Here is a 24993-nt window from a genome sequence, read left to right on the forward strand (position 1 = left end):
TGCCAAATGAATATGAAAGGTGTACATGCTGAAAGAGTTCACTTCCACTGGGGAGTCCAGCAAAGATATCACAGAAGAGATGGAATTTGAACTGAACCTTGAATGCTGGCTTGGACTTGAAATAATAGAAGAGAAAAGCCAGAAAGAGCATTAAGAAGTTGATCTATGGGATCTAGATTTTCCATCACAATGAAACAAGTTACTTTCTGCATCATAGATCAGAATTACACTAAACCAGTAAGAGCTGGAGCCAAGAAGGGCAACATCTCTCTCTATAAAACTCAGAGGTGAATCTGGGAAGGAAAGCATCTATTTCTCCAGTCTAAGGTGGGACGATTCTATGCTGCCATGTCAAAGATGCTGTAACATTTATTTTCTTCTTCCTTTAACCTTTCCACAGTTCTGACAATTATTCCGCTGTCCCTCTTTCCCATTCAACACTGCTCAATCCTCCTTTCCCCATGTCAACAACTCCAAGCTCTTCCTCAACAAACAAACAAAAAACATTAAACACCTTTTTTCAATTCACCTGAATTTGCAGACCCTGATTTTACATTCAAAGTCAAGCAGCCCTGTTGCTTTATCATTTGTAATCCCTTCAGATTTTTTCTTAACATCTCAATGAAATTCTCTCATAAATCCCCTTCTTTGCTGACCAAGTGCTGTGCAGTTGCTGATTTTGCAAGATATGTGCTAATGTAAAGTATGTCTCCTTTGAGTCTCTTTATCACTTGGTTGCTCTCTGCTCCACCTTCTCCATATTTATGTCCTTATCAAAGCTGCACACAGTATTTCAAATGAGCTTCAGTGTTCTTCCTGCCAGGCCACAGTATTGACTGTAATACGATAGCCTATCTCAAAATTGGTTTGGGGGATTCTTTTTCTCATTGTGGTTAAAATAGCTTGCCTTGTAAATGCCAGAATATATTTTTGCAGATTAGGTTTTTTATGAAAAATGATGTCAAATGCTTTCCGGAAGGGTGTTTAAATTATTTGGATACGCTGCTTCATCCATTAATGTTTTCTTTCGCAGTTTAACCTCACAGGTTTGCAGGACAGTTTCACCACTGAAAATTTATGCTGATTTCTTTGTCATTAAACATAACTTCCTTAAGGATTCTTACATTCAAGCTGTGGCTTAAAGCTTCAAAACACTTTCCGCCTGCTGTTGAAATCATGAGGTCCGTGGTCTCCCAGATCTTTTCTAAAAGTCTCTCTTAACAGAGAAGAAGCCTTCGCAGCGTCTGTCTTCTTCAGCTGTTGCTGATCATTTCAAAGACATATTCACAGACCCTGCTCTGCATCAGACAGCTGTTATGTGGTTACCGAGTGTTTGTGTGAGAGTGTGTGGCTCTGTGTCTCCTTTCAAGTTTCCACTTGCATGTAAAATTGTCTGAGAAAGGTTTTGTGCTATTTCCCCAGTGCAGTGTGTTTCCTGTTTTCCTTGGGAGGGCTCTGTATTGTAATCATTTTTCCACTCCAAATTCCTTCTAGGCTGATTTCCTTAACTGTTTTGACTCCTTCACTGTGTCTAAATTTGCATGTTGGCAATACAATGTTGGAGTTTATTTCACATGGGCAGAGCACGTTCCACTTCTGTCTCATCCCTGTCATTTCTCTTTACTCCATTTATCTAAGCACTTGCTACATTCTTCTAAACCTAAGATCCGAAACCTCAGTTTTGGTTTTCTAGTGCTTGGATGGGTGTCAAGATGATTTATAAAGCACTCTCATCCCAGTGCCATGGGCCAATGATACCATCAGTTTAGCAACTCCTGAACTGCTTACCTAGACTTGCCTATTGATTAAGGCTGCTACCAGATGCAGCTTGGTCCACATGCTCCATCCAGCAAGCCCTAGTTTACGAGCCAGTCATTTATGATGAGCATCATTTCAGTCATCATTGCGCGATGTGCCTTTGGCACTTTTTTGATTCACATTCATAGACTGCAGTCACCCATAATTAAATCCTGTCACTGTTGCATGAATTATTTTATCTAATCATATTTAATTCACCTCCTTCTTCTTTTGGAAATCTCTAGTGAGCTTCAGGCTTCATCCTGTAGATCTTTTGTCTATTTCTGAAGCTAAAGCTAGATTGATTACACATTCTGGCCTTTGAATACTTTGTGCTAGTCCTCATGCCAGGAATATAAAGCAATCTATTACCAATGTAGTTTTCTTCTTTCTTTCTTTTGTGGCACCTAAGACTTTTCAGATCATATGATCCATCTGAACATGGACCAGTGGTTCTCAACTGGGACTATTTCGCCCCCAGGGGAAATTTGGCAATTTCTGGAGACATTTTTGATTGTTTACAGCAGGGGGAGGGGTGCTACTGGCAGTTAGTAGGAAGAGGCCAGACAGGCTGTTAAACATTCTACAATGCACATGACAGTCTCTCACAACAAAAAAATAATTTAGCCCAAAATTTCAGTAGCACCAAAGTTGAGAACTCCTTGTACTCCACCAAATGATTCTAGATGTACTTAAATGTGGTAAGAATACATCTATATCCTTAGATCCCTGATATCTCTGGGTCCAGGGCGTGATCAAAGATGATCTTTTGAGAACACAGCTATATTTTCAACTCTGTTTCCTTAGGATTATGCATCTGAATGGCTGAGTTTGCATGTGCAGAGCCCAAATTTGCTATTAATCCTTGCTATCTTCTTAATTTACTTATACCTACTTCTTTGGACCAGAAAAGAAAGAGTATAGCCAGCCAATATATATTAAATTCATTTATTCATTTATTTTGTAGTGTTTGTTAACAACAGGCATTAAGCTAGGTGCTGGGAACTGCTAGGTGCTTCCATTTATACTGTTCTACATAATTCAAGCAAGCTGGCATGGGTCAGAGCTCTCTCTAAAGCATAAATTCATCTGTATTCAGAGACCAAGTTTTTTTGGCCTGAAAGGTCTAGAATATATCAACTTGTACTTAGAGCAAAAGAGAATCTTGGAGTCCGAGTGTATACTTTGCTCTGAGCCCTGGGGAGTCAGCTATTATGGCCCTTGGGTAATCTAAACATGACTTTCCCAAATGTTTTTATCTAGAGAGAGTGGTTTCAATCTCTTTCACCAGAGTAGCATAGTCCTTTTATTATTGTCTTTATTGTTTCTAAGATGTATGAGGTTTCCTAGGTGCTCAAAGTTGTTCTTTGGAAATCAAATCAGACCATTCTTATTGGTCTTGCATACATTAAATCCAAACAAAAATGTTCTTACCTTCTGTGGCTGATCTTAACTGGAACCCATGTTGGTGTCGTTAAATCCTTTCCCCAGCTCACCCTACTAGGCTTTTTACGTGGTCTACCTGAGTCAAAGTGTAACAGGTCTCAGCACGAAGAGGTGAGGGTGGGGAGGCTGGCAGACCCAATCAAAAATTTTTACTCAGACTCTGAAGGTATGACTGACTGAGAATTGGGTTCACTAGGTTCTGGCCTATGCAGGAGCTTTTTTGGAAAACAACCAAAATTACACACACACATAGACACACACATACACACAGCAGCCACATACAAATACACACACACATACATACACACAGTCGTGTGCTGCATAATGACTTTTCAGTTATTTCAGATGGACCACAGATATGATGGTGGTCGCATGGGATTCTAATACTGTTTTAATGTACCTTTTCTGTTTAGATAGGTTTAGATACACAAATACTCACCATTGTGCTACAACTGCCTACAGTATTCAGTACAGTAACATGCTGTACAGGTGTGTGGCTTAGGAGCAATACGCTATTGTCCCATATAGCCCAGGTGTGTAGTAGGCTATATCATCTAGGTTTGCATAAGTACACTCTATGATGTCCACACAATGACAAAATCGCCTACCAATGCATTTCTCAGATCATATCCCCATCATTAAGCAACACATGATTGTGTGTCTGTGTGTGTGTATGTATGTGTGACTGTTAATGTAGGAACATATAGCAACATATAGCAATAAATATACTTCTCTCACTTGGGACCTAGAATGTGTTGTTAAAGTGGAGTTTAAAAAAGTCCTCTTTAAAATCACAGCAGGCTGAAACTGCTCTGTTTCTAAGGGACTGGACTATTTCTCTAGGAGTAGATTGCCTTCTGTTATTGGAAAGGCAAATATTCCTTTTCTTCTCTTATTCCCTGTTCCCATCTCATCACCCCTCTCACTTGAAAGAACAGGAAGAGAGAATTAAACTGCTCTCCAAAAGAAATAATGAAGAGCAAGTGAAAAGAAGAAGAGGGGCTGAGAAATGTCACCAGTGGGAGGGCAGTGGGGGTGGTAACTAAAGGAATTTTTTTTTTTTTTTGAGACAGGGTCTCACACTGTCACACAGGCTGGAGTGCAGTGTTGTGATTATAGCTCACTGCAGCCTCAAACTCCTGGGCTCCAGAGAACCTCCTGCTTCAGCCTTCCAAGTAGCTGGGACTACAGGTGCGTGACACCATGCCCAGTTCATTTCTTAAAAATTTTTTTGTAGAGATGGGGTCTCACTTTGTTGCCCAGGCTGGTTTCAAATTCCAGCCTCAAGTGATCTCCCTGCCTTGGCCTCCCAAAGGGTTGGGATTACAGCTGTGAGCCACTGGGCCCAGCACAAAAGGACTGTTAAGATATTTAATATTAAAATTTAAAGGTGTTTATTACCTAGAGTTGTGGTATAGACACTATGGCCCCTGGCTGCCTCTTAGTCCCCACCAGTGCTCCAACACTTGAAGAAAGACTGGTCTATACTCAAATGTCTGATCGGTGATATCTGGGGCCAATAAAAAAGAGAAAGACTCATCTGGGTCATGTTGGAGCAGAAAACTAAGAACAGCTGCATGAGACGAGATGTGAATGAGATAGAGAATTTACAGGGGCAGCAAATTAAAACCACAAGTGCTCTTGAGAATTTAAGACCCCAGGAATTCACAAACATCCTGAGGAGGGCATTGTACTTTTTCAGGAAAGGGAGTTCTTCTCAACTATATGTAAATATCAAAGAATGGGTACCTCTGCTGGTATCTGAGTTACTTAACATTCAAATGACTGTGAAGGTAGGCCCAGACGTCTCAAGAATCCACATACTGCTTCATATGTGGAGAGCATATGAGCCATTCATTCATTATTCAGTAAGTATAGAGCCACTTCTACATACCAGACTTAGCAAGATATGATGGCAAACAAGACGGCCACCGTCCCTGACTTCATGGAGTTTACATTAGTGAGGGGGGAGTAGGGAGAAAAGTGGGGAGAGATGATAAACATTTAAATACATTTAATCATTTAAATAATGATAGTTTTTATGCAATATTAAAAATTGGATGATATAATGAAAAATACCAAGGTGGGTCATTTTAGGTAGGGAAGTCAGTGAGGTCTCCTGAGGAAGTGACTTTTAAGGCCTAAAGACTTAGGAAGAATCCTCCACACAGCAAGCAAAGGGAAAAACACTCCGGGCAGAAGCTGTAGCAGGCACAAAGGCCCTGAGGCAGAAAGAGACTGGAAAATCTCTGGAATCCATGGAAGACCAATGACTAAAACTTCATGAGAAGGTTGGGAAGGGTCATGAGATGAGGTTTAAGGGTTAGACCATGGCCAGTAAAGGCTCTGAAGGGCAAGAAATGGAGTTTGGATGTCCTTTTAAGCCTGATGGGAAAACTAAAGACTAAAGAAGACTAAAGACATCAGATTATGTCATTGGTTTGCTTAAAACGATGCTGTAACAGAACTGGTTGGCAAGGAGCAAGAGTGGAAGCAACAAGACAAAAAGAAAGGCTATTTCAGACATTCAGGTGAGGTGATCAGCATGACAGCCATGAAGATGAAGAGCGTGGGTAGCTGGCAGTGTATAATCAGACTCGCTGATGGAACAGATGTGGGACTTGAAGAAAATTAAGGGAATCTTCTGTTCAACAAATAAATATTGAGTGCCTACTACGTGTTAGTCACTGTTCCAGTTGTTGGGGATGTATCAACAGTGAATACTAACAAAGATCTCTTCCCGGTGGCACTTGCATTCATCAGGGATTATTGGTTTAAGCAACTAACTGGGTAGAATTGGAATGCCTTTTCCTTGGATGAGGAAGAGTGAGGAAGAAACATGGCTCAAGGACATCAAAAGTTCCATTTTGGCTATTTGAAAATACCTGTGAGCCATCCAGCGGAGAATTCTAGTGGCAGATGAGTCTGAATCTCAGAAGAGGAGTTTGAGGATTACTTATGAATTGAGAAATGATCAACATATACATAATGTTCTAAGATTTCTAAACCCATGAGAATGGATGAGACATATCTGGCCCCTGATTGAGTGCAAAAAAAAGAAAATAAGTCTCTGAGCTAAACAGTGAGCAGCTCCAGTTTTTAGGCGCTGGATAGAAGTGGGTCTACTGTCAAAGGAGCTGGAGAGAGGGTGATAGTGAGTGGGAAGAAAACCAGGAGACAGTGAAGCCATGGAAGCTATGAGAGGGAAAGGTTGAAAGAAGGAAAGGGTGGCCAGTTTCACTGACAGCCTGTGCCATGTCAAGCACTATGAAGACAGAAAGAATTCCCTGGATTGTCAGTATGGAGATGGTTGGAGGTCTTGACTAGAACAATTTCAGCAGAGCAAAGGGAATGGAAGCTGGTTTGGATTGTGCTGTGGAGTGAACAGGAGTGAGAAGGTGGAGACAGTGTGCTCACAATCCTTCTAAGAGGCCTTGAGAAATGGGATAGTGGTTGGAGGGCACTGTGGGGTCAGGAGAGGGTCTTTATTTCTGTTTTGCTGTTTTCCTAAATGGGAACTAATAAAGTATGTTTGCATTTGATGTTGGGAATGATTCAGTCCAGAGGGAAGCACTGAAAATGAAAAAGGAGAAGGTATAACTAGGGAGACAGCATGAAGGACTGAGACTTGAGCCCAAGCAGAGGTTGCCTTTGGGGGCACCTCCTGCTCTGGTGGGAGGAAGAAGAAGATAGGCAAATGTAGGTCTTACCACATTTGTCTTACTGAGGAAGCAAGATTTCTTTCTGCCACTGCCAGGCTTCAATGTTAACTGAACTCAGCACGGCCAGGTTGCTCTGTCCCTGCTGATGTTATTGACCAAGAGACTGATGAGAAGGGAATGAGAGGGTTTGAGCTGTAAACAGAAGCCACAGCCAAGAAGGAAAGTTCAGGTCTCTCCATTTAACTCTCCCATCGTGTTCTGATCCAGGAGAAGATTTTGGTCATTTTCAATTCAGTCGTTTAGACTTTCACGGAGTGGTCCAGAGGGCCCTCGGGCTCAGAGGACAATGAGGCTTGAGGATGGCATGTATCTACAACTGTGGATGGACTGACACCCTGGACTGGCCAAGCCCAGGTCGTCTGGGCTGAGGTATCATTTAGCTAGCAAGCAGTTTTTTGTGGTAGGAGAAATTGAAGACTTCCTCCATAAGTCTCTCTGGGGAAGGGAGAAATTGACGACGGTCAAGCGGCTGTTAAAGGACATCCTATAACTTCTGAGAACAGAATTGGATAAGGGTAGGGTTCTACCAAGAGAGTCAGGAATAGCAAGAGAAGGGAAAGTAGAGAATGGGACTCGGGGTGGGCAAGGATTCTTAGATATAAGGTTTTAATGGGAGGTCCTACTTGTGATTCAGTGTTCCCAGCAGAGGAGATGGAAGGAAATTATAGCTTGTGTACCTGAAGGGCCAGAGTTGAATTAGGATTTTATGCATATGATCTTACTTAAGCCTCACAGCAATCCTGTGAGGTAGTTTTCTCCCCTCTTTAATTTTACAGGTAGGCAAATTGAGGCTCAGAAAGTTAATATGTTTAAAACTACATAACTAGTAAATAGCAGATGCAGAATTTTAGCCTGGATCTACCTGACTCCAAATCCTATGCATTTGCCAGAATGGTGTTCTCCCTTCCTGGGCCTCCAGTGAGTGGTAACAGGTGCCTTTGCTGCCTCTTCAAGGGATTTGTAATACCATCTTTTCTTCCCTAGACTGTTGTGTGATAGCATTCCAAAGACTTTCCTCAGTGGGCTCCACAGAAGTCCTTGAGTTTGAGGGGCTTCAGGAAGGAAGAGAACAGAATCTCATAGGGAAGACTCCTCTATGAAAAACAGACCCCTTTCTCCTTATTTGTCTGCTTTCCCCCATCAATTCAACATCCTCTCCCTCCCCAACTTTGCCATATAGGGCTGGGAGGCTTTAGAACCATACTTCCACCCAGCTGGGTTAAAGCCCTCACAGGAGCCACTGAGCCAAACCAAACTTCATGTACATTACCCATGCAGAGCACATCCTCCAGTGTTTACATGTTGAATAGTTTATGATTTGCTCTACATCTGATCAGGCAGAGTCAACTACCAAAACTGCTGATCCGTGGAAACTTCACAGCCTTTCCGGGCATAATAACGGCTACAGCTACAGCTTATTCAAAGAGAGAAATAGCCTTTGATGAGCTGTGCAAGGACAAATTAAGACGTGACTCTCACCCAGCATCTAGATAGTATCCTGATGTTCCAAGCTTTACCCAAAAAGAAATGGTTCTAGGGGAGCTGGGAGGCTTTGACCACACTCTCCTAATAGCAGTGGAAGGAACAGGACCTAAAGATGACCATACCACCAAGGACTTCAGAGCATCAGAAGCAAAACAGCATGTTGCTAAGGCAATTCTTTCTGTCATCTCTGCTCTTCCAACCTGTGGCAAAGTCAGATAACTGTCCCTAAGTTCCCATTATCTACTTCTTTAGTAATAGAAACCCTAATTTTTAGCTGGCAATGTGGGGGGCGGATTCTGGTTGGCTGAAATAAACTCTATATTTCTCAGCCTCTTCTGGTTGGATGTGGTCATGTATCTAAGTTCTAGACAATGAGATGAAAGTAGAACTGCCATGTAAAATTTCTGAGAAATAGCCTTAAGAGGTATTAAATCAAGGTTAGCCTAAAGGTACCTCCTTACATATTTTAAGTTCAGCCTAAAAGTTTCTCTGTACATCGTGAACTGTAATCTAAACAAAGTTGTAAACAGAATGTAACCTACTCTTGTGCCAATCACCAAGTTTTGGTCAATCAAAGGTGGCCAGCTGTTCAAACCATGTTCAAATAAGGCAAACTCTGAGCGGTAACCAATCTGGCTGTTTCTGTACTTCTGTTTTCTGTATATCACTTTCCTTTTTCTGTCCATAAGTCTTCTCCTACCATGTGGCTGCACTGCAGTGGAGTCTCTGAGCCTACTCCGGCTCAGGAGTCTGCCAAATTCAGAAATTGTTCTTTGCTCAATTAAATTCTTTTAAATTTAATTTGACTAAAGTTTTTCTTTTAACAAGGGAGAGGTGTATACTTCGTTCTTCTTTCCTGCTGGCTGGAATGTGGAAGTGATGACTGGAGTTTGAGCAACTACCTTGAACAGTGAGGTGGAAACTATTATTCAGAATAGATGGAAAATACTATTATTCAGATACAGGGAGCCTGGATCCTTAGAGATTGTAGCATAATAATTGCAGCCTGAACTGCCACTATAAGTCATATCTTTTGGCACTCACTGTCAACCCTAATCTATCTTATATACAACCTCTACCTTAGGCACCTCCACATGTCCCTAATGACCCCTGGAAAGCCACATCTCACTAAAACATCCTTACCAAAACAGGGAGAGGCAACAACCTTTGCATTGTGAGGAGCAGTGATTTCAGGCACTGAGAAGCTGTGCTGCTTCTATACCATTATCAGCTGGCATGGGAAAGCCCATGCAATCCCATTTCTCCAGCTCAATGATGTTCAGGTTTCTACTGTGTGTAGTTCTTTGGTCAAACTTTACATGGACATTTCCCAAGGCCTGCAGGACATCTCAACCAGCTCCTCCAACTTGACTCATCTAAACCCAAATTTCTTCTTCTCTCTCAGAATAGCCCTTAGGCCAAGGGAAGAGGAGCTCCTGCCCTGGGCCTGAAGCTTGAGGGAGCATCCCCACCGCAAAGCCAACATCCTCCTTTTGAGACCACATTCCAGGTACCCAAGACCCCAGAATTCCCTGTCCTGGTAGCCTCAGGCCCACTTCCAGGTCTGGTCACTCTGAGGACAGGGTGGCCAGGATCAGCTCTCTTCAGGGAATGTGGGTGGAGTTTGGCTGTGAAGGCTGGGAAGTGCACACTTGTCCTTGCAAAGCCCTCACCATGTGGGGCAAAGCCAGGTCAGAAAGAAAAGGGGGTTGTGCAGCAAGGTGGGGCCAAAGACTAGGGGCTGGTTCTCACTGGCTCTATGTTCTGGCATAAAACTCTGAGGAGTACCAGAAATTAAAATTTCCATCTGGATCTCAAGGACATTGTGAAGGTATATTTGTCAAAGTAGGAGAATAGGACATGTTTTATTTAACAGTTGGTTGGCTTAATGTATAACTTTAAAATATTTAGACGTATGGTATGTGGGCCTCTGTTTGAACTTCTACCCAGGGCCAAGGTGTCTATGTGACACTTCCTGGGACAAAAGGGCCTGTTTGCCCCATGGAGGGTGTCAGGAATGCCAACTGAGCTTGCGGGGGGAGATGACTAGCCAGGTACTCTGAGAGAGACAGTGCTGGAGCACAGACCAAAAGGAAGTCAGGAAACAGCTTCTGCTAGAAGTGAGGAGTGGAAAGAGCAAATCAGGTGAGACAACTGGGCTGTAAAGAGAGTGGAGCAGGAGACGCCAGATGCAGAAATTCCATGCTGGAGGCATGGGATGAAGAAGAGCCTCTGGTCACAGAACCTGAAGCCAGGGATCAGCAAGGCTGGAAATAGCGCAGATACCAGAAGTACAGGATCCTGCTTGTCACACCCTTGTTCCTTATTGCTCTGTGTTTGCATCTTGTCAAACTCAATCTATATGGCTCAACAGCTGTCCAGTGCCCATAGGATAAAGGGGAGGAATAACCCCAGCATTCCATGATCCCCCTGCTAGTGGGTAGGGGGTAGCAGTGGGATCCAGGTAGCAGTTTTATCATAGGCAGGTAATGACATTATGCATCAAGATCATCTTCCTGATTTAGCACCCTGGGGAAAGGAGATGGGAAGAACTTGGAAGAGTATCAGAGCCTGCCCCAGTCAAAGACACTAAGGATCAGGAAAGGGTTCCAGCCCAGGAAGTCAACCGAGGCAGAATATCAGTTGTGTGGACTTTGCCAAGGTAGCAGGGAGAGGGAGAAGGCCAAGGATAAATGTCAGATGTAGAGCAATGCCAGTTCTAAGTAGAACTATGGCCATAGCAATTTCTCATCATCTGTGTCTATTTTTGCTGGTAGAATGGTTGGATGATTGGATGGTACTCATGCAATGCTAGTTAAAAATATCTTTTAATGTCACCCTTGGTTGCCAGTCCATTCTCTTCTCGGGTCATGGCTTGCTTTTGAAGTTGGACAGAGAGGAGTAGTGGACCTGAAAACTAGAGGCCTCAGGGTTTCCAGTAACAGCTGAGGAATCTGCAGGACCTAGGGGAACTGGCCACTGGATGCCTCCCCTTCCAGACCATGCCCCAGTAGCCAAGACCCTGGAAGTCTCTGCCCAAATGGTCCTGAGCCAATTTTCAGTTCTTGCATGAGCCTCTGCATAGGTCTGTCCTTCTGAGTGTGGACCAGGCTCCCCCAATGTACTCCTCAACCTGATCGGTGGCCAAAACAACAGACATTTGTGGGGAGTGTGGATGGAGCTTGGACACGGAGACAGGGGTGTCCACACATAAGATCTTGATGCCCTCATACTGTGGGATGGAAAAGAAAGGCCTGCCATATACTGGAAAGGGACTCTGAGAAGTCTGAGGAGTTCTAAATTCAAAACTAGCCTTCAAGGTCAGCGTGAAGTGTATTTGTCAAGATATGAGAATATAATATATTTTATTTAAGTGCTCTGTTAGATTCCTTGATCCTTTTAAATATTTAGATATCAGGCATATGGATTTTCATTTGTCCTCTGGCTCCCACAACTATTAGGGGTGTGTAGGTAAGGAGCACAGGGATCGTTCTGGCAGAGGTGCATCTTGCAGGCATAGCAATGGGGATTTCAGTCCTGATCTAAAGAGTCAATGCCACGCATGCTAGAAAGGCTTTCCACAGCATGGTCAGAGGCCAGCCATCAGGAGGGTCCAGGCCCCTTCTTAACAGTCAGCACCAAGACCTGGATGGCTTTGCATTGACAGCATTTCAGACTGGGTTCTCTTCTCTCCAGTAAGCACTGCCACTACAACTTTCCTCCTACAGTACTGTGTATAGCTGAAATAGTATCATTAAAAATATTTAAAAGCAAGGTCTCTATGGGCCAGACAGTACCTGATGCTGACATGTGTAAACAAAGGATTTACTTTATGTATCATCACATCTACCCTGTGAGGGTAGGCAGGGAAGGCTTCATCATTTCCATTAGCAGATGAGAAAACGAAGGCTTGGTGAGGTTAAAGAACTCCAAGATCTCCCAGTAAGGAGAAGGAAGGATCTAAACAAGAAGCTAGGCCTTTTAACTCCAGTTTAGTACCCTTTCCACTCCACATAGTCCCATTTAACTCAGAAACAGAAATGCCATAAGAAATCTCCAGCATTTATTTCCTGAAAGAGTTTATGAACTGCATTTGGTCAAAGGTTAGCACGTCTATTTATGAAGCTTCTTTAGTTCTGGTTGGTTAATGACATTTAATCGCACGTACCTTGCAGTGGGCCAGGATAATGGAGAGAGATGCGCAGGGGTCAACTAACAACATGCAATTTGATAAAATTCCAAGGCTTTTATGGAGCACAACTGATCCATTATATAAGATTTCATAAGCCAAAGGTAAAATTAAAGTGAGAGAAACTGCCTAAAAATGTCAGGTAGGTGTACTGGACCATGCAGTTACTTTTTTCTCAAGCAGTTTCAGAAACCGATAACTTAGCAAGATTGGAAACTTTATGTGTGAATGTTGGATGTATAAAATAAACCAATCCCCAAAACGTACTGATTAAAACAATCATTGATTGGCTCATGATTCTGTAAGTTGGCCCTTTGGGCAGTTCTGCTGGTCTGACCCAGGCTTACTCATGTGGTTGCAATCCGCTTGTGGGTGGGATGGGTGGCCGTGGCCTGCTTCCACATCTTCTTTTCCTCTAAAAGGCTAGTTCAAGCTTGCTTACATAGTTTCTAAGCAACAATTCTGAACCCCAATGTGCATGTTTTTCAAATGTCTCTTTGCATCACATTTGCTAATGTCCAATTGACAAATGCAGGTCACAGGACCAAATAGCAATGGGAGGAAATTCAAAGAAATTGTGGCTTTTCTTTTCTTTTCCCTTGCAAATCTACTACAGTCTTTTCAGGTCCATAAAAAATCTCATCTTATTATGGCAGCTGACTTGATGGCCATGATTTTATTCTCCAAATCAGGTCCAACTGCAGATGAGGTTTCACTCTTCAAGTGCAACACCTCTTGATCTGGAAACCTATAAACAAAAAAGACAAGCTATCGCCATCCCCTCTCCCCGCTTATAAATACCTTCCTTCAATGCGATACAGGGAAAGGATGAGCCAAACCAACACTCTCATTTATAGAGAGGAGGCAAAGAGAAGTCACTGGGTCATAGCAATTCTGAAATTTAACTAGGCATGTGTTGCCAAGACCCCGTGCCTGGAGGCAGCAAATGTTCTTAATTAGGATATGGTTCTACTGCCTGAGAGTAGTTCACCAGTCCATTGTCTTATATGAATTCCTGTGAGAAAATGTAAGATACATTAGAAAAGGGCTTAACACTTAGATTATATATAAGTCACAGATAGTTAATATTAAATGTCTATTCTGCAGACACATAGTATTCTAGAAGGTCACAGGTATAGGGCAGATTAGGATTTGATACCATCTTTGTAATCTCTCCAGTGGATGAGGTAACCTAAAAGGTGTGAACACTTTCCATCCTGAGCTTTTGATTAAAACCTGGTAGGCCTGGCCTGTATAGGTTGGTGCATGACTTTGGTTTTCAACAATATAGTATCTTCATACTGCAAAAAGGGCTAATTAAATGATCCTTGTATTTTGAGTTGTAGTAAGATGCCCTAATACAGTGGCTCTCAGGGATACACCTTCCCCAAGGGTCGTTTGGAAATATGGGGGAGACATTTTGATTCTCACAGTGTTTGAGGGCTGTAATTGCCATTAGTTAGGTAAGTGTCAAGGATTCTCTATGAACTGCAATGTGCGGGATGATCTTGCACAGTGAATAATTGATGCATGATTGCCATGACTTTTAAATGTCCCAGAAGACAGCAGTGTAGGTGAAAAACCTGTTTGCAGTTATCTAAGCTTAAAGCCTAACTCGATTTTCATATAAACACCGACTATTTTGGGTACAGTTTAAATGTATACTGAATTTTCCACGAGTGCAACTACCATGTGAGTGGAGGGAAGATTATACTTGGCTTTGTTGGGAACTTAACCAAGAGTTGTTAGCCACTTCAGAAAACTGTATCACTGGCAACGATATTGCTTGGGGCACTTGAGCTGCCAACACTGCACCTCTGTCTGTTGGCATTTTTAGCTGTTGCAATCATAGTAATTCTACATATAGGCACAAACATCTGACTTCTTCTTTCTATCTTCTAATGAAGTCATGTCTGAGCTTCTCCATATTGATATATGTTGTTTTATTATACATTATGTTCCTTTTATTTCTTATTTAAATTACAGTTATGGCATTATATTGATTTTTAAAACATTATGTTTGAAGGTAAGATATACCATCTGTGATTTTAATCTCAAGATAATAAAGAAGGTATTATATAATATGTGTTCTAAAAGGGTCTGATAGGGTTTAGAAGCACTACCCTAATACAAGCTTATCAGGATAGAATATTTTTCAGAGGCCTGAGGAGTACAGGGTAAACATGAGCAAGGCTAATCCATTACCTGAAGTCATGCTCTGGGTCATTGGTAAAAGAAAGATGGATTCGATGTTGGAAAATAGATTCTGTATCTTATATGCTTAGAAACCAGATGAGACTGACAGGTTTTGACAGCTCACTAATAAAGAATGTGATTTTCTTTTTCATGACTGTAGAAAAACATTGCTTATTAGTTTTTATTTTGACATGTGCTAAAATTTAGCTACATATTTATGACTTCCTCAGATTATTCCAGTCAATGGCCTTGGGTTCTGAACGTATGAAGACACTGTCCTATGCTCAGTGCCTCACGCTCTGGCTCTGGGCTTAGGCTTGGTTGGGAGGGTTGAACGGTGGTCTTGTCCCAGATGCCGATTCTCAACCTCTTGCTTCCAACCAGAAGAAGCTGCGACTCCCAGATGGCCTCTCCCAGGGTTCAGACAGATTGCCCAGAAAAGGTAACTCTGGCTCTGAAACTGGCTTGCCTCCAGTCCTGGCCAACATCTTGTTTCCTGGGTTTGACCCACAGTTTGGCCATATCAACTCTACTGAGGCTTGCCTTTATCAAACTATAGCCTCCTGGGCATGTTGGTGTCACCTGCTCCAAAAAGGGTGACTTGAATAAATCCTCAAAGGAGACTGATGGTCAGTGATATCCTTCACTTAGGCAGAAAGTAGAAATTTGTTTATTATTTAGTCCTAGAATAATTTGTTTATCTCAGTTTGTGAAAATGAACCTTAAACAATCTGGATTTCCAAACACTTCCCTAGAATGATGAGTTCAATCATGATGGATGGCAACTTTTTCCTCACAATAAAAATGAGCTGGGCAATCTGCTCACCCAGCCCCCTTTCATCGGTGTGTCTCCAACGGGAACATTTCACTCGCCTCTACTTCCATAATCACCCAGGCCTAGCAAAGCTGTTAATCTTTTGTAGATAGTAAATCAGCTATTTTACTTTTTTGACACCTTCCTTTTCCATCACTGCAGCACTGATAGAGGTCATAAACTAACTAGTTGGCATTTTAAAAGACCCCTTCTTTCTTCCACCCTAAATTACGTCTTTTGGTAGGTGGATGTATCTTACTTGATTATAGAAGTTTTCTTTTTCAAAACTTGGTCAGGCATGCTCAGTAGGTCTATTGTAACCCATTGTTAGCCCAGCACTCTCATCTTGACCATGTTAAGATGAGCCAAATGATGTTTTCAAAGCCATGGAAACATTTAGACTTAAAAACGTGCCTTTCTTTTGGAATGAAGAGACGATACCCCTAACCATTGTTGGAAGTATTATGGCAAAGTATTAAAGAAATGCTTCGCAGGCATGGTTCTGTTCAAAGCAATATACAAAGAGGGGTTCCTGACCTTAAATGCCTGTTGATGTCACTTTCCTTGAAGGGGACCTGCCCCAGATAGGCAAAGGAGAGATCCACAGCAGCCATGTCTTATTGAGGGGCTTTCACCTCTGTCACTAGCTGATTGACACAGCAGTGAACACCTGATCTGAACTAAGCAAATCAGATTCTCTCTGGAATCTCCAATTTGGAATTTTGAACCAAAACTCACAAAGATGGGATTACTCAGGGCTGATGCACGTCAAAGGCAGCACGCTAGAGAGAAAGTCCACAGATTCCTGCTGCTGAGGTTTCAGCCAGCAGACTTGGCTGTTCCCCTCATCCTCAGATTGGGAGCTGCCTCAGCGTCCTTTCAGTAAGTTACCTTTTTAACTTAACTTAGCCAGAGACTGTTTCTAACACTTGGAACCAAAAGAATGTTAACTAACATGCAGACAATGGCAGAGAATACCAACGTAGCAAAATGTCTGCTACGCTTAATGATAAGGGAATGGAGACAGACACTCAGTATAGAATGGGGCAGTGTTTTCATCATGGGCATCTTGGTGACCTTGGTTTTCAAATTAAAAAGTAGGAAACATGATCTGATAGATATGAGAATGCTTATGAGGAAAATAACATATTTGAAAGAAGTGTCTAGAAATATGTAAGATGTTTCATTACTCTCTCTGTAAGTGTTATTTACAGGACAAAGAAAATCACAATAGGGCATAAAGAGGCGAGGAATGATAGAGGACTCGACAAGCCACTCTAAAACTAAAACAAAAACAAAATGAAGGAAAAGCCCACTTTGCTTCACCCTGAAATGGCTCTGCCTTCTGGTAACCCCAAATTCAACTTTCTCTCAGGAGGAAAGCAGGAACAGCATATTAATGAAGTTTCAACTTTACATTCTTATGATCAGTGAGAACTGCCTAATATTCTCTTGATCACACTGGGTCACCTTCCTGTGCTATTTGTTTGTTTTAAATGCACCAAAAGCTGCTTTGTCTACAGTTCTAGAGGTCACTGGCTCCTGGGGAGAGAGGACAGGAAAACTGAAGGAGACTTTTTGCCATGTACTGCTTGGAAGGGTGCCTTTTCAGATGTGAAGGGCAGTTTGGCTTCCTAAACCTAATTATATGGAGTTGTGTCTAGGAGAATGCAGCTGCCCTACTCTACTGGGCACCTGAAAGAGTTAACGTTTCCCCCAAGTCCAGACTCAAGACAACAGAGTGCTGATGTGTACTCGGATGCCATGGCCATATTTATGATTTGCCAGCTGATCCATTTGGCTTTGTAAGTTTAATGTTTTCAGGTTGATAGGTGATAATTTTGGTTGGATTTATGCATCCGATAATCAACTAGGAAATAATTCTGATTCAATAAGATACATTACACAGCAGCATCTATTTCAGTAAGTAACATCTCTGGATTGCTGTATACTACTAGGAAATTCAAATTTTTTCAAGAGAGCTACATCAGATTTTTGGGATGGTACCATATATTTATTTCAGACTAAAAAAACTTGCTGGTAATATAAGCTGGCTAACTCAATTTAGTTTGTAGAAATGTAGTTATTTTGAGGTCTAATTCATGGATATCTTTGCTAAAATCTGAAGTGGAATGAAGATGTTCACAGACTTTGATTGAATAAAGGATAAACCAATAAAAGCAAATGTACTATTCAATATTTCACTAGTATTCTGGCTGGTTGTAGTTTATATAATTTGAAGAAAACAAGCAGCCACGGTTGCAGCTACAGCCGATTAACTGTTACTATTAACTTTGTAATCACTGGTGTGGGAAGAAATGATTTTAGCCACAATAGATCCTTTACTACCCCACTTTGGTAGACACTACAGTGAAACCTTGACCAGAACCCACAGCCTCTTGATTCCCTGCAAAAAACCTTATTGAATTCAGAACTGCCTCTTCCCTGAATAGAAACCATCACTGCTGGGTTGCCACAACGGTACCAGTGACATTTTCAGAGGAATATACAAACAGATTCAAGTTTTCAAAGATCTATGTATCCTTTTCTGCTTGGATATCTTTAAACTTGCACAATAGTGAATCCATGCATGAGGATGCACTTTAGAATTCATACGATATTAATAGTTATCAAGCACTTATTCTACGGCAAACACTTTTTAGGAAGTTTGCATGTGTTAAGTCATTTAATCCTCAAGGTGGCCCCACTAAGTGGATACAATTATTATCATTATCCCCATTTTACAGCTGAGAGGATAACTAACTTGTCTAGATCTCATAAACGGAGGCAGAGCTGGGCTTTAACCCTGCATTTTGCGGCTGGGTATGGCACTTCTAAGTGCAGTGCTACACTTTACTGCATGTTTTGCCCTCAAAACTATTACTGTTGATAAAGATGAACATATTCTGAATTTTCATGTGTGCTTGAATTTCATAGCAAGTATCTATTATCAGGCTCTCCAGGGAAAGCAGATATGTTAGGAGCCAGCCTTGGAACTGGCCAAGAAACAGAGCATATTTCTCTGAATGTCTCCCATCAGTATTCTCCTGTTTTACTGATGTTTTATTAGCAGTTTTCTGTTTACATTCTTTTGTCAAATAATATCTTCCCTCTGATAGTAAAGTGCACAGATCTCAAGTGTACAGTTTGATGAATTTTGACAAATATATGATCCTGTAAATCAATATTCCAACCAAGTTATAGAACGTTGCCATCACCCTAGAAAATTCTTACCCTGGAAAGTTCTCTTCAAGGTCTATAGCCCCTCCTCCTCAGACAATCACTGCTCTGATTTCTACCATCACATGTTAATTTTGCCTATTATTGAACACACAGTATGTCATATTGGGGGGTCTAGCGTCTTTCACTCAACAGAGTGTTTTTGAGATTCATTCATGTTGTTGCATCTACTAGTAGTTCCTTCTTTTTATTGCTATGTGGTATTCCATTGTATGAAAATGCCACAACTACTTTATCTATCCTTTTGTTGATGGTTAATTTGGTTATTTTTAAATTAATGAATGAAGCAGTAATGAACATCCTTGTTTAAATCTTTTTGTGGATATATGTTTTCATTTCTTGTAGGTAAATATCTAAGTGTGGAATTGCTGGATTATGAGGTAGCTATATTGTGAAGATTGTAAAACATTCAAGTAGCTTTCCAAAGTGATTGCATCAATTCACAATTCGATTAGCCATGTATGAAAGATCCAGTTGCTCCATGTTATCTCCCACACTTGGTATTGTTAACACTTTTATTTTTCAGTTATTCTAATGGATGTTTGGGTATTCTCATTGTAGTTTTGATTTGCGTTTCCTTGGTGATTAATAATATTGACAATCTTTTCATGAGTTTATTAACCATTTGTATATCCCTTATTGTGAAGTATTTATTTAAGTATTTTGCCCATTTTTAAAACTTTGGTTGTTTTATTTTAAAATTATTGATTTGTAGGAGTAATTTGTCTATCAGGGACACAAGTCTTTTGTCAATGCTTGTCAGAATGGGTTTCTCAGGAAGCAGATGGAGAGGGAAATGTATGAGAAGTATTAGGGAGTGCTCTTGGGATCAACATCTGTAGGAATAAGGAAGATTTTTAAAGGGAGAAACTGGCCACCTGTGTAGTCACAACATAGGAAATTCTGAACCTGGTGGGCCTTCAGAATTTTCCTAAGTTGCAGTGTAGGACCAAACATTTACACTCCTGAGTCAATAAGACATTAGAGGTGGACTACCCCCAAAAGGAGGTGTGACATCTTCAACCTAGGCAATTCTTGAAGAGGGTTGTCAACTGAGAGCTGTCAGCCAACAATTTTCTAAGCAGTTCATTGCATAATCCTGTAGTCGTAGAGAGGGGTCTTGGAGATGCAACATGCACTCGCGATGGTTAGATACATGTATTGCAAATATTTTCCCCAAGTTTATTCAGATTTCATTTTCTTTATAGTGTCTTTCGATAAGCAGAATTTAAAAATTTTTTCCAGTTTATTAGCTTATCAAATTTTTTCCTTTAGAATTAGGTCTTTTCATATTTTACAACAACTTTGCCTATCACAAGGTCACAAAGAGATTTTCCTGTGTCTTCTTCTAGGGACTTTATAATGTAGCTTTTAAATTTAAGTGTGCAATCCATATTGAGTTAATTTTTGGGAATGTGAAGTATTCATCACGGTCCTTCTTTTTCCCATATGGATATCCAAATGTTCCAGCACCATTTGTTATTGATCCATTAGTCTATTCTGATACCAGTACTACATTCTTTTAATCACTGTGGCTTTATTGACAATATTGCAATCAGGTAGTGTATGCCTGCCAGATTTGGTTATCCTTCTCAAGATTGTTTAGGACCTTTGATGCTTGAACAACATAGATTTAAACTGCACAGGTACACCTAAACATGAATTCGTTTTCAATAAATATATTGAAATTTTTTTTGGTGATTTGCAACAATTTGAAAAAACTTACAGAAGAACTGTGTAGCCTAGAAATGCCCCCAAAATTAAGAAAAAGTTAGATATGTCATGAATGCATAAAACATATATAGATATTAAGCTGTTTTGTCCTTTACTACCATAAAATATATATAGATATTTTATAGAAAGTTAGAATTTATTAAAACTTATGCATATAAGCATTTATAGATCATAGATGGTGCCACTCACAGTCCAGAGAAATGTATACAAATGTAAAGATGCAGCATTGAATCACAACTACATAAAATTCACTGTTGTACATATTGTACTACTGTCATGATTTCATAGCTACTGCCTGTTGCTGTTTCCATGAGCTCAAATGTTGCAAGTATCTGCTTAAAATGTCACGTGATGCTAATCATTTCCACATGAGCAGTTTGTCTCTTTAGTGTATTGCATATTGCAGTGGAAAGTGATTTCTCTCAGTTCTTGCATATTTTTCAATGAGTTTAGTGCAACAGCGTAGACCTTGAGTAACATCATACAAAGTGCCACTAGTGATGCTGGAAGCACTCCCAAGAAGCAGAGAAAGATTATGACACTACAAGAAAAAGCCAAACTGCTTGATATATACCATAGATTGAGGTCTGCAGCTATGGTCACCCACTATTTCAGATAGACAATCGATCTTGTAAACAGAAAATGCAAACTTACAGTATCAATAAATACCATGTGCACTGTAAATGTATTACCTCTTCCTTATGATTTTCTTAATAGCATTTTTTCTCTAGCTTACTTTATTTTAAGAATACAGTTTGTTATAGTACATATAACAAACAAAATAAGTGTTAATTGACTGTTATCAGTAAGGCTTCCAGTTAGTAGTTAAATTTTTGGAGAGTCAAAAGTTATATACAAATTTTTAAGTGCGTGGGAGTTGGTGCCCCTAACCCTCATGTTGCACAAGGGTCAAGTGTTCTAAGTTGTTTAGTATTCATTATACATTTGAGTATCAGCATGTCAACGTCTACAAAAGGGCATGTCAGTATTTTGTTGGAATTGTATTGAATTTACAGATCACTTGAGGAAAATGGCAGGCAGAATAATTTTTTCCCTTCCCCTCATCGCCTGCCAAAGACGTTCATATTCTAATTCTTGGAACTTGTAAATACGTTAGGCTATGTGGCAAAGGGAAATTAAGGTTGCAGATGTAGTTAAAGTTTGCCACCCAATTAACCTTAAAATAGGGAAGCTATCCCGGCTTAATCTGGATGGGTCCAGTGTGATCACAGCAGTCCTTAACTATGGAAAAGGGGTGCAGAAAAGGAGGTCAGAAAGATGCAACACAAAAAAAACTTGACATGCTGTTGTTGACATTTCAAAATGGAGGAAGAGGTCATGAGCCAAGGAGAGTGGGTGGCCTCTAGAAGATAGAAACGACAAAGAAATGGATTCTTCCCCCAGAGTCTCCAGAAGGAATAGAGTCTTGACACCTTTATGTTAGCCCAGTGAGACCCACATCTGACTCTTTGATCTACAGAGCTATAAAATAAGGAGTTTGTATTATTTCAACTGACTAAACTTTTGGTAAATTGTTAAACAACCTTAAGAAATGAATACAAGGGATAATTGATATATTCACAATATTGAATCTTTCAATCTGTGAAAATGGTATGGCTCTCCATTTATTTAGATTTTCTTTCTCTCATCAATGTTTTATAGTTGTCAGTCTAGCAAACATGTATATCTATCATTAAATTTATTCCTAGGTACTTTATGTTTCTTGATGCTACTATTCAGCATTTTAAAAATGTTACCTTCCAATTGTGTGTTGTTGACTTCACTTGTGAGAGCTAGCAGAGGTTTGTAGATTCTTTTGCATTTTCTATGTACATAATCATATCATTTGTGAATAAAGAGTTTTACTTATTCTTTCCCAATATTTATCCATTTTATTTTATTCTCTTGCCATGTTGTAGTATTGGCTGAGACTTTCAGTGCGATGCTGAATGCGAGTGATAAGAACAAATTGTTTTTTGTTGTTTCTGAACTTAGAAAGATAGTATCCAAAATTTCGCTATTAAGTCTTTTGTAGCCATAGAGTTTTCATGTCAGATTATTAAAGTTTCCTTCTATTTATATTTCCTGAGAGATTTTACTACAAAGGAGTTGAATTTTGTTAAATTATTGTTCTATATCTATGAAGAAGGTTACATGATAATTCTCCTTTATTCTGTTAATATGATGAACTATTTTTTTTTTTTTCAAGACAGAGTCTTGGTCTGTCACCCAGGCTGGAGTGCAATAGTGAGATCATGGCTCACTGCAGCCTTGAACTCCTGGGCTCAAGTGTTCCTCCTGCCTCACCCTCCTGAGTAGCTGAGACTACAGGTGTGTGCCACCATGCTCAACTAATTTTTAAATTATTTGTAGAAATGAGGTCTCCCTATGTTGCCCTGGCTGATCTCAAACTCCTGGGCTCAAGCAACCCTCCTGCCTCAGCCTCCCAAAGTGCTGGGATTACAGGTGTGAGCCACCACACCTCGCGACAAGTTATACTTTTACATTAAAGTGACCTTGAATCCCTCGGATAAACTCCACTAGGTTGTGCTGTATTACCCTGTGTGCACATTGCTAGAGTTATATTGTTAACATTTTGCTAAAACTTACTTCTCCATCTGTAGTAATTAGGGAAAATGGTCTGTTATTTCTTCTCTTGTAATGTACTTGCCAATTCTGGTTTTGGGGTTATTCTGGCTTCACAACAAAGTTGGGAAGTATTGTTTTCTCATCCATTTTCTGAAAGAACTTATGTAAGATTGGCATTATTTCCCCTTTAAAGATATAATTTACCAGGCAAACCATCTGGGCCTTTAGTTTTCTTTATGGGAAGGACCTGAATCCTGCTAAAAACTGCATGAGTTTGGAAGTAAATTCCTCTCCAGTCAAGTATTTTGCTGAGACAGCAGCCATGGCTAACACCTTAATTGCTGCCTTGTGACACCCTGGAGCAGAGGCCAGCTATGTCATGCCCAGACTGCTGACCCACAGAAACTGTGAGATAATAACTATATATTGTTTTAAATAACTGTATTTTTGGCAAAGTTATTATACAATAATAGTTAACTAGTACACTCCCTTTGCCGTACTTTAATTTTATTCCACGCATTTTGATATGTTGTAGTGTCCTTTTAATTTAGTTTGAACGTTTTCTAATTTCCCTTTGATTCTCCTTTGATTTATGGGTTATTCAGAAGTTAATGTTAGTTTCCAAATACTTGTAGATTTTTCATGTATCAATTTTATTATTGATTTCTAACTTAATTCTATTTTGATCGTAGAAAATACGCTGTATTATTTCAATCCTTTAAATGTACTGCCATGGTCTATCTTCCATGTGTACTAGAAATGAAAGTGTATCTTGTAGTTGTTGGATGAAAATATATAAATGTGATTTCCAGTTTTCATTCTGACATGTTAACAGCCTGAGTCATCACCCTCATCCTTACAACAAGAAGAAGCTGGAAAACTGAAAATCAATGACTCTTCTTGGACACGTCAGAGAACTGAGATTATAGGGCAATCCTTCTCCCCAAAATCTGGGGAGACAGGTTCATCCAGAGAAACATAGCCAAGAGCTTCTTACCTGAAGCAGAAGGCACTCAAGCCATAAAGTAGAAGGAACCTTTACACAGTGATTTTGATAAATTGTTGGAGGCTGAATATGGACTCGAATGAGCAACTCTTGGGAATCACAGTTTTAGGTGGCCCCTACACTTTCACAGACTGTGTTTTCAGGGACCTCAGCAGTTTCTCACAGTGAAGAGTGAAGGAAGATCCCTTAGTATCTCTGGAAGAGAAGAGGAAGAGTGAGAAATATACCCAGAAATATCCCAATGGGAAATATACCCAGAGACCTCTCCCTAACAATGGCCTATGCTCCATTTTGGCCTATGCTCCAAAAATCTTTCAGAACTTTGTCCCAACTGGGGGAAGGACATTCTTCCCACTGAGGCTCCCTCCAGTCTTCCTGTCTCATGTAAGGAGGAAAGACATAGTCAACAAGGGTCAAGGCTTTAAGAAAATAGATTGGGATTGGGGCAGTCAGGGATATGAGTGGAGGCCAGAGAGGGAAAAAATGTCTTTACCACTGGAGAAAAACTGTAAAAGACACAGGACCAATAAAACATAGAGATTTAATTAGAAGAGTATAGAATGCTCCTTATCTGCCATGGCTTACCATCACATCAGCAGGGCTCCGGTATTATAACAGGGGATTATAGCTGAAAGAGCTGTACAACACAACTCTTTTTGAGGAGGAATACCTAGGGAAGCCAAAAGTTAAGAAGGGAGACAAAAACAAAGATGCCAGAGGAATTTGAAGCTTCTGGCATCTATAGTTACAGCAAACATTAAAAAGTCTAATTTCT

The 24993-nt window shown here is 40.5% G+C and overlaps 1 long non-coding RNA gene across 1 annotated transcript in view; it reads left to right on the forward strand.

Annotated features, from left to right (window-relative positions):
* LOC144333322 (uncharacterized) overlaps positions 1-24763 on the forward strand; it is a 47459-nt gene extending 22696 nt beyond the window's left edge. The window contains exons 2-3 of the long non-coding RNA XR_013401900.1: positions 22833-22954; positions 24048-24763. This is a non-coding gene — a long non-coding RNA (uncharacterized LOC144333322). The remainder of the gene's footprint in view (positions 1-22832; positions 22955-24047) is intronic.
* Positions 24764-24993: the final 230 nt, after the last annotated feature.

Source organism: Macaca mulatta, chromosome 12 (assembly GCF_049350105.2).
Source record: "Macaca mulatta isolate MMU2019108-1 chromosome 12, T2T-MMU8v2.0, whole genome shotgun sequence".
Classification (NCBI taxonomy): Eukaryota; Metazoa; Chordata; class Mammalia; order Primates; family Cercopithecidae; genus Macaca; species Macaca mulatta.